The sequence below is a fragment of the Lacerta agilis genome, chromosome 1, assembly GCF_009819535.1.
Source record: "Lacerta agilis isolate rLacAgi1 chromosome 1, rLacAgi1.pri, whole genome shotgun sequence".
NCBI lineage: Eukaryota > Metazoa > Chordata > Lepidosauria > Squamata > Lacertidae > Lacerta > Lacerta agilis.
The window spans coordinates 4,437,690-4,452,939 of NC_046312.1; the positions used below are offsets into that span (position 1 = coordinate 4,437,690).

At 47.7% G+C, this 15,250-nt stretch overlaps 1 protein-coding gene across 1 annotated transcript in view; it reads right to left on the reverse strand.

Annotated features, from left to right (window-relative positions):
• Positions 1-14,754, reverse strand: part of GNG2 (G protein subunit gamma 2) — a 56,587-nt gene extending 41,833 nt beyond the window's left edge. Inside the window, exon 1 of the mRNA XM_033164701.1 lies at positions 14,579-14,754. The gene's annotated coding sequence lies outside the window, so the exon portion shown is untranslated. The remainder of the gene's footprint in view (positions 1-14,578) is intronic.
• Between the last annotated feature and the right edge of the window lie 496 nt (positions 14,755-15,250).

Here is a 15,250-nt window from a genome sequence, read left to right on the forward strand (position 1 = left end):
TCTCCCATTATAAACAGCTGTGATCGCGTTAAGCTGTGCTCCCCCCCCCACATTCTGGGCGTGTGCATTCTCATAAACAAGCACAGGAAATAATACCGACTGCACCTTGAATTAACTGACTCATCCACAAGTTACTGGGAGGTTGTAGGTTGTAGGGTCGTTCATCAAGACAACACGCTGCATTCTGCAAGTTTCGCAAACCAAGAGCCCTGTCTGCCTGCTACGACCAAAAGAACAAGGGGATCAAATACCCTCCAACATTCCTCAGATGAAAAAAGGGATATTTCTCATTCTTCCCCCCTAAACTGACCCTCTTAGACCCCCCATTTTTTGTGTAAAGGTAAAGGTAAAGGGGCCCCTGACTGTTAGGTCCGGTCGTGGACGACTCTGGGGTTGCGGCGCTCATCTCGCTTTATTGGCCGAGGGAGCCGGCGTACAGCTTCTGGGTCATGTGGCCAGCATGATTAAGCCGCTTCTGGCGAACCAGAGCAGCGCACGGAAAAGGCGTTTACCTTCCCGCTGGAGCTATATCTATTTATCTACTTGCACTTTTGACGTGCTTTCAAACTGCTAGGTGGGCAGGAGCTGGGACCGAGCAACGAGAGCTCACCCCGTCGTGGGGATTCGAACCACCGACCTTCTGATCGGCAAGCCCCAGGCCAATGCCACCCTCACGATACCAGCAGCCCTCCACCATCCTGGGAAAAAAACACCCCTCAATTGTTATTTCATTAAATTTTATTCCTTGGTGGATTTACAAAAAGAAAAACTAACACCAACATGTGTTTTTTAGAAAGGGGCTGCGGAGACCTGTAACTTGTACCTGCTGCCCCTCGCATTGTTTTGGCAGTGTGTGTGGAGATCCTGGGCTGCCCAGGTGACAAGACCCTCCTCTCAGCTTCCCTGATGTGGTCCAAAGAAAAGCAGAACAAGAAATTCTGCACCAGCTTGGCAGCAGGAGTTGCCGGAAGGAGGTGTACAAGACGCCATCCAAACCATCTCAGGGAGTCCGCTCTGGATTTGTGTAGAGTTTACACCTTAGAATTTTGTTCTCTTGAAGATACAGTGGTACACCTTGGTTCTCAAATGCCTTGGTTCTCAAATGCCTTGTTACTCAAATGCCTTGGTTCTCAAATGCCTTGGTACTCAAACGCCTTGGTACTCAAACGCCTTGGTTCTCAAACGCCTTGGTACTCAAATGCCTTGGTACTCAAACGCCTTGGTTCTCAAACGCCTTGGTTCTCAAACGCCTTGGTTCTCAAATGCCTTGGTTCTCAAATGCCTTGGTACTCAAACGCCTTGGTACTCAAATGCCCTGGTTCTCAAACGCCTTGGTACTCAAATGCCTTGGTACTCAAACACCTTGGTACTCAAATGCCTTGGTTCTCAAATGCCTTGGTTCTCAAACGCCTTGGTTCTCAAATGCCTTGGTTCTCAAACGCCAAAAACCCGGAAGTAAGTGTTCTGGTTTTTGAACATTTTCCAGAAGCCGAATGCCCAATGCATTGTTTCCGGGGCACCTGCACCAATCAGAAGCTGCGCCTTGGTTTTTGAACGTTTCGGAAGTCAAACTGACTTCCGGAACGGATTAAGTTTGGTGTTTTTGTTTTTGCTATTTATTTTGCCTTTTTGTTTATTTGTTTTTGTGACTGTGTGGAACCCAGTTCAGCTACTGATTGATTGTGTGACTGTGGGAATGGATAAAAGTGCCCCCATCCAAACAATGATTGTCATCAGTGTAGGTAAGAAAAATAAAATATTTTTTTTAATCATCCACAATAATGTCTTATTTATTTTATAGTACAGTACATTGATTATTGCTTTCATTTTATGGATCAATGGTTTCGTTAGATAGTAAAATTCATGTTAAATTGCTGTTTTAAGGGTTGTTTTTAAAAGTCTGGAACGGATGAATCCGTTTTGCATTACTTTCTATGGGAAAGCGCGCCTTGGTTTTGGAACACTCTGGTTTTGGAACAGACTTCTGGAACGGACTAAGTTTGAGAACCAAGGTACTACTGTATCTCATAAGTTAGCGAGTATCTTAAGGACTAGAAACCGGCATATTCGGTTAAAACTAAAGCTGGACATTTCGGCAAGTTCAATATTATGCCCAACTTTCTGCGATGCATGCAGCACGATTCTGAAACGCACAGAGCGGTGGATATATTGTGAGCGCTCTCGGACACTGGGGAAACACTGAAATCAAATTAGAGCAAGAGTGCAGAAAATTATTAATCCGGAGAGCTCAGCTTCTCCTGACAGGGAGAGTCCGCCAGGGCAATGTCTCGTGGAAGTCTCCACCTGGGCTCTCGGGAGACCAGGCTGTGTTCTGCGTCTAGCAATGCAGACGCAACACAATTATCAACAATTGCTGGAGCCCTCGGAGATTTCGCACAGAGAGGCTGCATTGCCAGAGGGAATCCTCTTGAGGGGAGGTGAAACACTTTTGTTGAGTCTGCAATGACTAAAAAAATAAAATAACGGATGCTACCCATGAAGACCTTTTGCCACATTCCCTCCCCCTTCTCCTTTGTTTCCTGTTAAGCGGAAAAATCTGGTTTCAGATGGACACAATAAGAGAATCTCAGAATTGTAGAGCTGGAAGGTACCACCAAGGGTCATCTAGTCCAACCCCCTGCAATGCAGGAATCTAAACTAAAGCATCCATGACAGATGGCCTCCTTGCTCTTCAGCATAGCAGTTATGGACTTTCTTTTTCCTCCACCCCAGGGTTGGCTGGCATGGTCAATTCCCCATCTTGTTGTACTCCAGCTCCTATCAGTCCTGAACGTTGGGTCCTGCTGGCTGGGGCTGAGGGGAGTTGTAGTCTGACAGCCTCTGGAGGGTGCCAGGTTGGCTACTCCTGTTCAAACCCCTGTGCCCAGTTCTTTATTTCTGGAAACAACATGCTGATTTAGAACTTCAGCATCACCTGGTAGATTAGTAGGTCCCTGATGAGCTATTTTTCTGCATGCAGGGATGGTCAAAAGTGCCTCCTCCCCGCAATGCCTGCCACCTGAAATGGTACGGGGCATTGTGACACACCTCTATCAGTGTCCTCTTCTCTGATGCAGGTGCTTCTTCCACCCACAAGAGAATCCCAGGTCCGCTTATAAATATGTTTTTTAAAAATTCTGGGGCTGGATTCTGTAACCTGCACCCGTGACAGGCTTTCTGGAGCTGTGTGGATGTGATGTGAGTGGAAGTTGAGAAGACACTGTGTCAGTGTTGGCAACCCTGGAGCCTTCCTAATGTGGCTGGACTCCAACTCCCAACAGCTCCAGCCAGGATTACCAATGGCCAGGGATGATGGGATTTGTAGTCCAACCAGGTCTTGAGCTCCTAGACTACGGCGGTCCCACCTCAGCCCTGCCCCCCAACCGTACGCTTGTGAAATGTGGTCCACTTGTAAACACCATCTCCATTTCCTCGAAAGATTCCATCAATGGTGTCTCCGAAAATTTTTACGCATCACTTGGGAAGACAGGTGAACTAATGCCAGTGTACTGGAAGAAGCAAAGATCACCAGTGTTGAAGCAACGATTCTTCAACACCAACTTCGTTGGACTGGTCATGTTGTTCGGATGCCTGATTTTCATCCTCCAAAGCAACTACTCCATTCCGAATTTAAGAATGGAAAGCGTAATGCTGGTGGTCAACAAAAGAGGTTCAAAGACTCTCTCAAGGCAAATCTAAAAAAAGTAGTATAAACACTAACAATTGGGAAACATTGGCCTGCGAGCGCTCCAGTTGGAGAACAGCCTTGACCAAAGGTGGCATGGGCTTTGAAGACACTCGAACTCAGGACGCAAGGGAGAAACGTGCCAAGAGGAAGGCACACTTGGCAAACCCTCACCGTGATCAGTTGCCACTCAGAAACCTATGTCCCCACTGTGGAAGGATGTGTGGATCCAGAATTGGCCTCCACAGTCACTTACGGACTCACTGTTAAGACCGTGTTTATGGAAGACAATCTTACTCAGCTACGAGTGATTGCCAAAGAAGGAGAAGGAGAAGGAGAAGGAGAAGGAGGAGAAAGAAGGAGAAGGAGGAGGAGAAAGAAGGAGAAAGAGAAGAAGGAGAAAGAAGGAGAAGGAGAAAGAGAAGGAGGAAGAAGGAGAAGGAGAAGGAGAAGGAAGGAGAAAGAAGAAGAAGGAGAAAGAAGGAGAAGGAGAAAGAAGTTGAGATTGTGAATTTGGAGTTCTCATCAGCTGTACGCCATAATCATCACAATTATAACAAATAAAGGCTTGACATATCTCACTTTGTGTGTCATGAGTCTATCTCGTATATTAGTTTCACCTTTTAAGTAGAATTACTGAAAGAAATGAACCTTTCCACGATATTCTAATTTTTCGAGTTTCACCTGTATTTGAGTCGTCATTTTCCAACTCTACAATTTCCTTTTAGAGGCGAGGTATTCCAAATGCAGCTGGACCACAGATTTGTATAACGGCGTTGTTATAGCAACGGTTTTTTATTTCTAATCCCTTTCCTAATGCTTAGTGCAACAGGTCTTAACCTTAACAGAAGCCATGCTGATTCTGCTTCAGCAAGACTTCTTCTTCTATATACTTGGGAATCTATCTTTAATTATGCTTTTAACGGGTTTTCCTGCAACAGGCATTAAGCTACCCAACCAGTATTTTCCCGGATACCTCCTGAATCCCTTTTAAATAACTGGTGTTATATGTTTTCCATTCCTCAGATGTGGAGGCTGAAATTAGGGAAAAGTTATTTTTTTGGAAGCAATTTCACTTCTGAGTTCTTTATGACCTCTCAGATTGACACTAACCGAACCTGATCAGTTGTTTTTCATTTGTCAATAAGGCCCAAAACTTATCATGACCGTATCCCTCAGTTGCTCAGACGTGCTTCCTGTGAAAGTTTGCTCGGATACAGGAATCTGCCCTGAATCTTCCTTTGTGTAGACAGATGGAAATAATTAATTCAATTAACGGAATAGCCCTCCAGCCCTCTGTAGAGATTTAACTACTTTCATTTTTTCTTTTCAACTTCCTCTTTCAAAGTCCCTTCATTTCTGGGAAGTTTCTCCTCCTGATGTGAAATGTGACTCTGCTGGTCTTTCTCGGCAACTGTCCATTTGCATATACAGAGCACGAGACTCTTAATCTCAGGGTTGTGGGTTCGAGTCCCACACGGGTTGGGCTAGATGACCCTCGTGGTCCCTTCCACCTCTACAATTCTATGCTTCTATATATCGAATCTGATAGGATTATAGTCACTGTTCCTGCTCGGGTCAGTAAAATTTACATCCTGGGCATCACTTAAGATTGAATCCAAGGCCAGCTCCCCTCTGGTCAGTTCCATGTTCTACTGCTCTAGCATAGAGTTGTTTATCTAGAAAGTTGAAAGGGTGAAACTAAGGACTTATCCAAACTTATCTTTTGTACCGCTCTTTCCAGGCAAAGGTAAATGGAAGGAAGTTGTGAATAAGCCTTAAACTCAGCTGCGCTTCCATACCCTCCAACATTTCTCCGATGAAAATAGGGATGTCCTAAGGAAAAAGCGGGATCAAATCAGAAACGGGGGGATGGCGTCTGTAAATCTGGGACTGTCCCTGGAAAATAGGGACACTGGGAGGGTCCGCACTTGCGATAAAAATAAATAAATCACAGGTGATTCTCATAGAGCGATCTGCAACACACTATCGGGTGGTTCACATAACTACAGTGACAATAAATTGAAGAAGAGCCCGCTGGATCAGGCCAAGGGCCCATCGAGTGTCACAAAATTCGTTTGCGTTTTTGCTTTCTTAGACCCAAGAAAACATACTTTGAGTAGCATCCTCTGAAGAGAGCCACCACTTGCAGCAATAAGTGTCTCCCCCCACCCCTCCTTAAATGATGCTGATTTCACAAGGAACAATGGAGCAGAGATCCTGCAGCACCAGCCTGTATCACAAACTTTGTGATACAGAAATCTGTGCGCTGTTAGAAAGATCCCATTATAACCAGCTTTGGGGGGTGGGGGCGGGCAGGGATAGTGCCAGCACTCAGTGACACATACTCTTTTGGAACAGAAATGTGGGGGGAAAGATACAAGATTGAATATCCAGATATTATATTGTGCTACGTGACTTTGTTGCTCAGCTCAGTCTTTTTGCACGGTCTTTTATTATGCATTGTCACTTTGCTGTTATTTTTATAGATTACAGTCTAGTAGTTATTTATTCTAAAATAATGCTTTTTATAGTGTAGAGTTCAGTTCATGGCACCAAAAAAAGTTCGAGACCTAGATGGCAGTTGCACAATTTGCGGGCTGTTTTTGGGGCAGACCCTGACGCGGACACCTGAAAACTGGGCATTTTCATGTCGCATTGTATCTTCCGAGCACCTGCGGATAATTCCCTTTCCTGCGACCCACACAACTAATTGCTGTCATGAGTTCCGATCTCGCCCATCTAACCCTGTTGAGCTACGACAGCCGGGTGCTCTCTGCATTTTCCGGAAACAATGGAAGGCCTTTTTTTTTGCTTTGACAAGCTTTTCAAGGATGAAAAGGTCTCTGACTTAAGGTGTTCATTTTGCACGGTTTTAAACCTATAGTTTAGCTGTTGCTTTGTCCTGTTTTCAAAACTATTTTTAGCGGGGTTTCAGATTGCGATTTCGTCAGTTGCCTTGGGACATGCATAGAAGGTGACTAGTTCCTAAGTCATGGTGGTGATATTTTCTAGAGATATCAGGTGGTATGCAGCGCTAGTCCTACTCAGAGTAGACCCACTGAAGTCAATGGCTATGTTCTGCTTCCACAGTTGGAGGCAACAATACTTCTGAACCCCAGTTGCTGGAAACCACTGGAGGGGAGAGTTGCTCTTGTGTTCGAATCCTGCTTCCCAATTTCCCACTGGTTGGCCACTGTGAGAACAGGATGCCGGACTGGATGGGACACTGGCCTGATCCTGCTGGCTGCTCTTATATTCTTAATGCACAGGACTAACCTAGACAGCATCTTTAAAAGCAGAGACACCACCTTGCCGACAAAGGTCCGTATAGTTAAAGCTATGGTTTTCCCAGTAGTGATGTCGGGAAGTGAGAGCTGGACCATAAAGAAGGCTGATCGCTGAAGAATTGATGCTTTTCAATTATGGTGCTGGAGGAGACTTGAGAGTCCATGGACTGCAAAAAGATCAAACCTATCCATTCTGAAGGAAATCAGCCCTGAGTGCTCACTGGAAGGACAGATCCTGAAGATGAGGCTCCAGTACTTTGGCCACCTCATGAGAAGAGAAGACTCCCTGAAAAGACCCTGATGTTGGGAAAGATGGAGGGCACAAGGAGAAGGGGACGGCAGAGGATGAGATGGTTGGACAGTGTTCTCGAAGCTACCAACATGAGTCTGACCAAACTGCAGGAGGCAGTGGAAGACAGGAGCGCCTGGCGTGCTCTGGTCCATGGGGTCACGAAGAGTCGGGGGGGGGGTATAAATAATAAAATTATTGTTGTTGTTGTTGTTGTTGTTGGTGTTGTTGTTGGTGTTGTTGTTGTTGTTATGGAATAGGACATCCCCATTTTCATCAGATAAATGTTGGAGGTTATGCGATGAGAGTTGGGGGTCTGGCAACCTCTGGGGGGCCAGAGGTTTCCCTCACTGATCTCTGAGCTTGTCAAAACATACCAAGATAACTGGCGGGTCTGGTCTGGGCTTCCTCATTCCTTCCTCATCCCTGCATTAGGAGCTGCCTGGAAGTCACCCCCCCCCCCAAGTGTGGTGTAATGGTTAAAGCAGAGTTTCTCAACCTTGGGCCCCTAGCTGTTGTTGGGCCCTCAGCTGCAATGCCCACCATCCCTAGCTAGAAGGATCAGTGGTCAGGGATGATGGGAGCTCGCTCCCAGGACATTTCCGAGCACAATTCAAAGTGTTGGTGCTGACCTTTAAAGCCCTAAACAGCCTCGGCCCAGTATACCTGGAGGAGCGTCTCCACCCCCATTGTTCAGCTCGGACACGGAAGTCCAGCTCCAAGTGTCTTCTGGTGGTTCCCTCATTGCGAGAAGTGAGGTTACAGGGAACCAGGCAGAGGGCCTTCTCGGTGGTGGCGCCCGCCCTGTGAAACGCCCTCCCACCAGATGTCAAGGAAATAAACAACTCTCTGACTTTTAGAAGACATCTGAAGGCAGCCCTGTTTAGAGAATTTTTAAATGTTTGATGGTATATAAAAAGTTGTGTTTTTATACATGTTGGAAGCTGCCCAGAGAGGCTGGGGAAATCCAGCCAGATGGGCGGGGTATAAATAATAATAATAATTTATTAATAATAATAATAATAATAATAATAATAATAATAATAATAATACAATAATAATAATAATATAATATTATTGTTGTTGTTGTTGTTGTTGTTGTTGTTTTGTTGTTGTTGTTGTTGTTGTTGTTGTTGTTGTTGTTGTTGTTATTATTATTATTATTATTCCGACCACAGCTGGGGACTCAATATGAGAAACAATGGGTTAGAGTGTTGGACCATGACCTGGGAGACTAGAGTTTGAATCCTCACTTGGCGAGTCACAGTCTCTCAGCCTAATAAATAGCTTCCCCAGAGCTAGAGTGGTCACGGATACGTGCCTGGACTTGGAATGAAAGCTCTGAGTTCAAGTTGCGTAGTTGCCATGGGTTCCTTTCTTAGCCTGGGGCTCAACCCCAATTTCCCCCATTGGCCAACTGGAACAGCAGCAACCTAACCCATCAGGCCAATATATAGGAAGCTTTCTTTTCCGCCTTATACATCCACACAACAACCCTGTGAGGTAGGGTTAGGCTGAGAGGGGGCGACTGACTCCAAGGTCACCCAGGGAGATTCATGGCTGAGTGAAGATTCGAACCCAGCTCTTTTGGCTCGTAGCCTAACACTCTATGCCACACTGACTCCACCTTGGTCCATCCTATTCAGTGTTGTCTACACCAACTGGCAGCGATGCTCCGGGGTTTCGGGCAGGGGGTTGTTCCCATCCCTACCTGGAGGATCGAACCTCTGCTGCGGAGCTAGGTCACTTTCCCCAAAATATCCATACCGAGTCAGACCACTGGGCCACCCCGTGAAACTATAAGGCCCATAGAATCAAGATGACGCAGCGCTTTGCAAACGAGGAGAGCTATGGAAACGATACGCAGGAACAGCGTTCAATCAGGGGCTAGAGCAGTGCTGTCAAGTATCCCGTTTCCCCCGGGATTCTCCCTTATTTCAAGCAGTTTCCCGCTGCTCTCCCTTATTTTTTTATTTCCCTTACATTTCCCATTTTTAATGGAAGCAGCTCCTCCCCTGCTGGCCAGGGACTGGGTGGGAAGACCTCGCCTACTTGGAGAGAAAAGCCTCAGCCCTCAAAGCAAGTGGGAGCCGTTTCCCACGCTTACAGGGGGGTGTATTCCTCCCCCTGCATCAGCCCCTATCCGTTGCCGCCGAGCCCCTCAGCCGGCCAATAGGGTTAGCTGGTGGGCGGAGCCTGGCTGCCTTTGAGCAGCTGCTGCTTCCTGTCCTGTTTTGATGGGATCAGACAAGAAGACGATGGGGCTCCATCGCAGAGAGCACATGGCTGCCCTCCTCTTTGCTCCGCTCCGAGCCCGAGCCCGCTTGGAGTTTACATTGCTGCTCTGCCCACTTTTGCTTCTGGCTCCGCCCACCACTGACATGTGACTGTCCCCGGGATAGGTGAGACTGCTGATCCCTTAGTTTCAAATCCGAAACTTGACAGCTATGGGCTAGAGGCAGGAGCCAGTTCCCATTTTAGCTTCTAAAGTGGTGATTCACATAAAAAGCTGCCTTAGATTAGGTCACTATTGCCCACTCTGACTGCCAGCAGCAGGTCTCCAAGCCTCGGGCAGAGGAGCAGACATTTCCCGCCCTCAGCTGCAGATGCTTTTAACGGGAGACGCAAGCGACTGACCCCGGGACTTTCTGCCCGCAAAACAGGCTCTGTATAGGACTTCCACAAGACGCATATCAGTGAATTAGCAAGCCGCTACTTAGAAAATCTGTTCCAGCATCTGCCCAGGGGGGAGATCAGACCAGAAAGCTACATGCCAAGGCTCTATCCCATCACTCTCCAACCTGGTGCCCTCCAAATGTTGTTGGGACTACAACACCCATCATCCCTGACCACTGGCTAAGCTGGATGTGGATGATGGGAGTTGTAGTCAACCCAGGAACACTCCTCTATTTCAGATGTTCACAAGGCCACCAGTTGGAGACCTCAAGTTGGGGCTCTACCACCACAACCCAGAATCCTCCTGGTCCTGGAAATCAGGTGATCTCAGTGAACCAATCCAGCGCTGCTCTGCTCTATAAAAGTTCCCACATAGGCTTGCCCTTACTCAATTTGGGAAATTTGTTTTTTTTTTTCGGTAGACCTTCCCACTTCCATGGATTCATAGCTAACCCTCTTTTAGGATTAGAATAAAATTGGCTCAGTGGGTTAGAGCCTGGTGCAGATAATGCCAAGGTTGCAGGTTCGATCCCCGTAAGGGACAGCTGCATATTTCAGGATAGTGCCTTATATCACTGGCCCATCTTAACTAGCATTGCCTACACTGGCTGGCAGCAGTTTTCCTTGGTTTTTTTTTCTCCCACCCCAACCTGGAGAAGACGGGGATTGAACTCGGGACCCCCAGCCTACAAGGCGGATGTTCTGTCACTGATGTACAGCTTTTCAAATCCTTGTCATCAACCCGTCTTGTGGGCATATGTTTCTCTGGGCCTTTTGGGGCCGATCAATAGGGCCATCCCAACATGTAATTTATGAGAAGCAGGGACACGGGTGGTGCTGTGGTCTAAATGACTGAGTCTCTCTGGCTTGCCAATTGGAAGGTCGGCGGTTCGAATCCCCGCGACGGGGTGAGCTCCCATTGCTGGGTCCCAGCTCCTGCCAACCTAGCAGTTCAAAAGCACACCAGTGCAAGTAGATGAATAGGTACCGCTGTGGCAGGAAAGTGAACGGCGTTTCTATGCGCTCTGGTTTCCATCACAGTGTTGCGTTGCACCAGAAGCGGTTTAGTCCTGCTGTCCACATGACCCGGAAAGCTGTCTGTGGACAAACGCCGGCTCCCTCGGCCTGAAAGCGAGATGAGCGCCGCAACCCCATAGTCGCCTTTGACTGGACTTAACCGTCCAGGCCACTGGTCCCATCACCTCCTGGCAAATAGAAGCGGAAGAAATGGAGGCAGTGAGAGATTTCACTTTCTTGGGCTCCATGATCACTGCAGATGGTGACAGCAGTCACGAAATTAGAAGACGCCTGCTTCTTGGGAGAAAAGCAATGACAAACCTAGACAGCATCTTAAAAAGCAGAGACATCACCTTGCCGACAAAGGTCCGTATAGTTAAAGCTATGGTTTTCCCAGTAGTAATGTATGAAAGTGAGAGCTGGACCATCAAGAAGGCTGATCACTAAAGAATTGATGCTTTTGAATTATGGTGCTGGAGGAGACTCTTGAGAGTCCCATGGACTGCAAGAAGATCAAACCTATCCATTCTCAAGGAAATCGGCCCTGAGTGCTCACTAGAAGGACAGATCCTGAAGTTGAGGCTCCAGTACTTTGGCCACCTCATGAGAAGAGAAGAATCCCTAGAAAAGACCCTGATGTTGGGAAAGATGGAGGGCACAAGGAGAAGGGGACGACAGAGGATGAGATGGTTGGACAGGGTTCTCGAAGCTACTAACATGAGTTTGGCCAAACTGCGAGAGGCAGTGAAGGATAGGCGTGCCTGGCGTGCTCTGGTCCATGGGGTCACGAAGAGTCGGACACGACTGAACGACTGAACAACAACAACAACCGTCCATGGGTCCTTTACCTTTTTTTTCAATTATGAGAAGCAACCAGCAGAGGCGTGGAGAGAGATGTTACTTTCTCCAGAGCAGTTATATTTTACAAACGTTTATCAAGCCTTCCTTAGCTGTCTGCCCCCCCCCAAACCCCCCTCTACCACTGTCTCCATTATGGAGGCTTTCAGAGCATGCCACGCCCACCGAGGTGATGCAAAACCCACTGGAAAGCAGAAAGGGGAGGGGAGAGAGAAGAAGGCAAGTGGCTTCCTACCTCACCTTTAAGCCAATTGCATTTCAGTTCCATGCACGGCCATATGGCAGAAAAGAGGATTGGAACCAGAGGATTCCATGAAATCCGGTTAATATGGAAGGAGCGGCCGAGTGGGTGTGGCATAGGACCCCGGTCGGTCGCAGAGCCAGAAATCAAGAGGCAGCAGATGTTGATCCACGCAGACACCTGGCAGAGCGAAACCACCCCACAGAGAGCATAGGCTTGTCTTTTCGCCCAGGGAACAGCTGATGGGTTCCTTTTTAAATGGTGGCTGGAATGAAGGACAGGTGTGATCTCCTCTTGTCTTAAGGGGCCAGCAGGTTTGAGAACCTGGCCAGGCAATCCTTGCATAGAAGCAAAAGCGGGGTTTACTGCCGGTTCCCAGGCTCTTTTAAAATAAATCAGAGACACCCCCTCTCCGAGGCCCTAATAAAACTCTCCTCCTAAGAGACAACAGGTATGTCTTGGGATGACTTGTGAGCGGAGAAGCTAAGGACCATTGAGCTTTATAGGTTGTAATAGTCGATTAGCACAAAATTAATGGGGGGCAGCAAAGGAGGCGGAGGGGAGTGTCATTTTTTAATTGCCTCATAAACGTGTGTGTGGGGGGGTTGAATCCCCACTCGAGTTTCTTCCCTCCCACTCCCATCTTTTCCACGGATCTCGAGAGTCACAATATCTGCCTCCTCTCTTCCCACCTCGCATCACCTCTGCAAAGCTGAGCATTAAAAACAAAAGATGCTTATTTCGCTAGAGTTCACTTCTCGTTTTCCCTGCAGTCCCTTCCCCCTTCTTAGAGATCTGCCCCTTACGAAATCAGAATCCAAAGCGTTTCACCATCTCAGAGACCTGGGTTCAACCACCTTCCTCTCCACACCCACCTAAGAATTAATCTCTCTCCTCCCTCCTTTTTAAGAAAAAAAAGGAGTAGAAATGTGAAGTTTGTACTGTTCTGCCTTGTTTTGTAGGATGATGATGGTGTGTGTGTGTGTGCGCGAGCGCGCATTTATTTGTGGTGGAGCTGGTTGAAAAACTGATCTCCAGTTTTTATTCTTTTTTTTTAAATGATTTTTAAAAATGTAGGAGAGCCAGCTCTCATTCATCCAGGATTAGCAGGCAGGCCAAAGTCCTCTAAATTCAGTCTTTGTTCCCAGAGGCTGGACTCTGTGGCATGACCTGTTTTGTCAATGGCCACTCACCCTTTTGCAAGGCTTGGGCTTCTTCCACATTGTCAACATCCTGTAGAGTCCCCATCCCAGGTCATTTTATGAATGGGCTGATGGGGTGGGGTAGGGGTGGGGTGGGGGGTAAAAGAGTAGGCTGGGCTGCTTTGCCCTGAGTCAGACTGCCCATTCAATCTGCCCACCCAGTTTTAATGCTTATCCGTCCGCCCACCCACCCATCTTAAGAAATAAACACCAGGCTCCTTCTCTCGGCAGTTTGGCAACCTTGCATTCATGCACCGCTGTCAGCAGAACACAGCTGCCCCCCCACCTTCGCCAGATTTGCTGCCCACCCGTTTTCCATCAGAGCAGTAATACCACCTACCACTGCCTAAAAATAAAATTTAAAAATCTGCTAACACAAGAGAAATATTTCCAGAAGAAGGAGCCAATACGCATCTCTCTCTCTCTCTCTCTCTCTCCCCCCCCCCCAACTTAAAAGAATTAAAAAAAGACAGCTTCTCCAGCTGGGCAAGGAGGAAACAACTTTAAACAAAGCCGAGCAGAAGGATTTAATATATACACATATTGGGTGGGATCCCAATGCTTGCCATGAGTTTTAGTATCTGAATCAGACAGACAAGACTCTCTCCATCATGAGACATGGGAGGGGAGTGCAGGCAGGCCAGCAAACGCTACTTGCTCCGAACAAAGAGATTGCAAACAGATCCAGGTGGGAAGGGATCCCTCGCCCACCCAGGAAGATCCCTCGCAGAAAGGAGAGGAGGGTGGTTTGTTTTTTTTTAAAAAAATAATATTATATAAAAATTCACGTGCATTACAAATTAGGCAGAGCGCTGGCGATGCAACAACTCCGGAGTGACGCCAAATTAAATTTAATGCAGTTTTTGCAAAGAGCCGCGAGGCGTAAAGTGTGTCTGTGTGTTTTGTTCTCTGGCGGAATGAAAAACAAAAAAAAACACACCACACACACATTCCCATCAATTTCTCTTACGCTGGAGGGAGAGACATGTTATTAGATTCCCTCCCCTGGACACATTCCCCGGTTGCAAGATTCCTCCCCCCAAACAGAGGATCATATTTTGCTTGCAAGAAATCAGGGCAGGATTTGTCAGCCCACCCCAGATTGTGTCCCCTGTGAAAACCCCGTTCGCGCCTGGAGGCGCCACGAACCCAAATGTGGAAAATTAGATAGACAGATAGATCAGATGCATGCATAGGAAACGAGGGTGCCCGTTGACCACCGCGTTGGATAAAAAGGAAGAAAACCTACAGCCCAGGAAGAAAAGGGATAGAGAGACCCCCCCCCCAGCACGTTTAGTGGGCTTTCCCCCTCTCCTTTACCTGGATGAAGATTTCACAAACTGGAGCGCACAGCGGAGTCCTTCTCCTCCCCTCCTGGATCCAGATGTGGCCAGAAGCAAAATGCCCCCCTCCTTTCCCCGAGTCCCAGAGCCGGGAGTAGCAGCAACAGCTGGATCGCCAGAGAGCTGAGCTGAGCTGAGCCTCAGATGCGAGTCCCCACCCAGTCTGCTTGTTATATGTGTGTGTGTGTGTGTGTGTGTGTGAAATCAGCTCCCCGTTGTACAGGAAACACGGCAACTACCGCTTCCTCCTCGAGCTGCTGGTTGAGGCTTCTGGCTTCTCTCTTGCAGCCTTGTTCTCTGTTTTCTCTGTTCAGCTGTCCTTTTCCGCGCCTGAAATCCTGGAGAGCTGCTGCCAGCCCGTGCAGACAACACTGATCCCTGCTCTGACTCACTCAGTAGAAGGCATCTCGCTGGGTTCCTTGCAAATACATGTTTCCTGGGATTACAATCGCAGAGTTGGAAAGGTCCACACGCACAAGGGTGATCTAGTCCAACCCCCCATCTTTTTGCCCAAGGCGGGACTTGAACCCATGACCCTGAGATTAAGAGGCTCCTGCTCCACCGGCAGAGCTGTCTGCTAAGCTGGAGTAGACCGGGCAGTGGCTCTGTGCTTCTCTGGCGCAATCCTCAGCATCGCAGGGTAGGACTG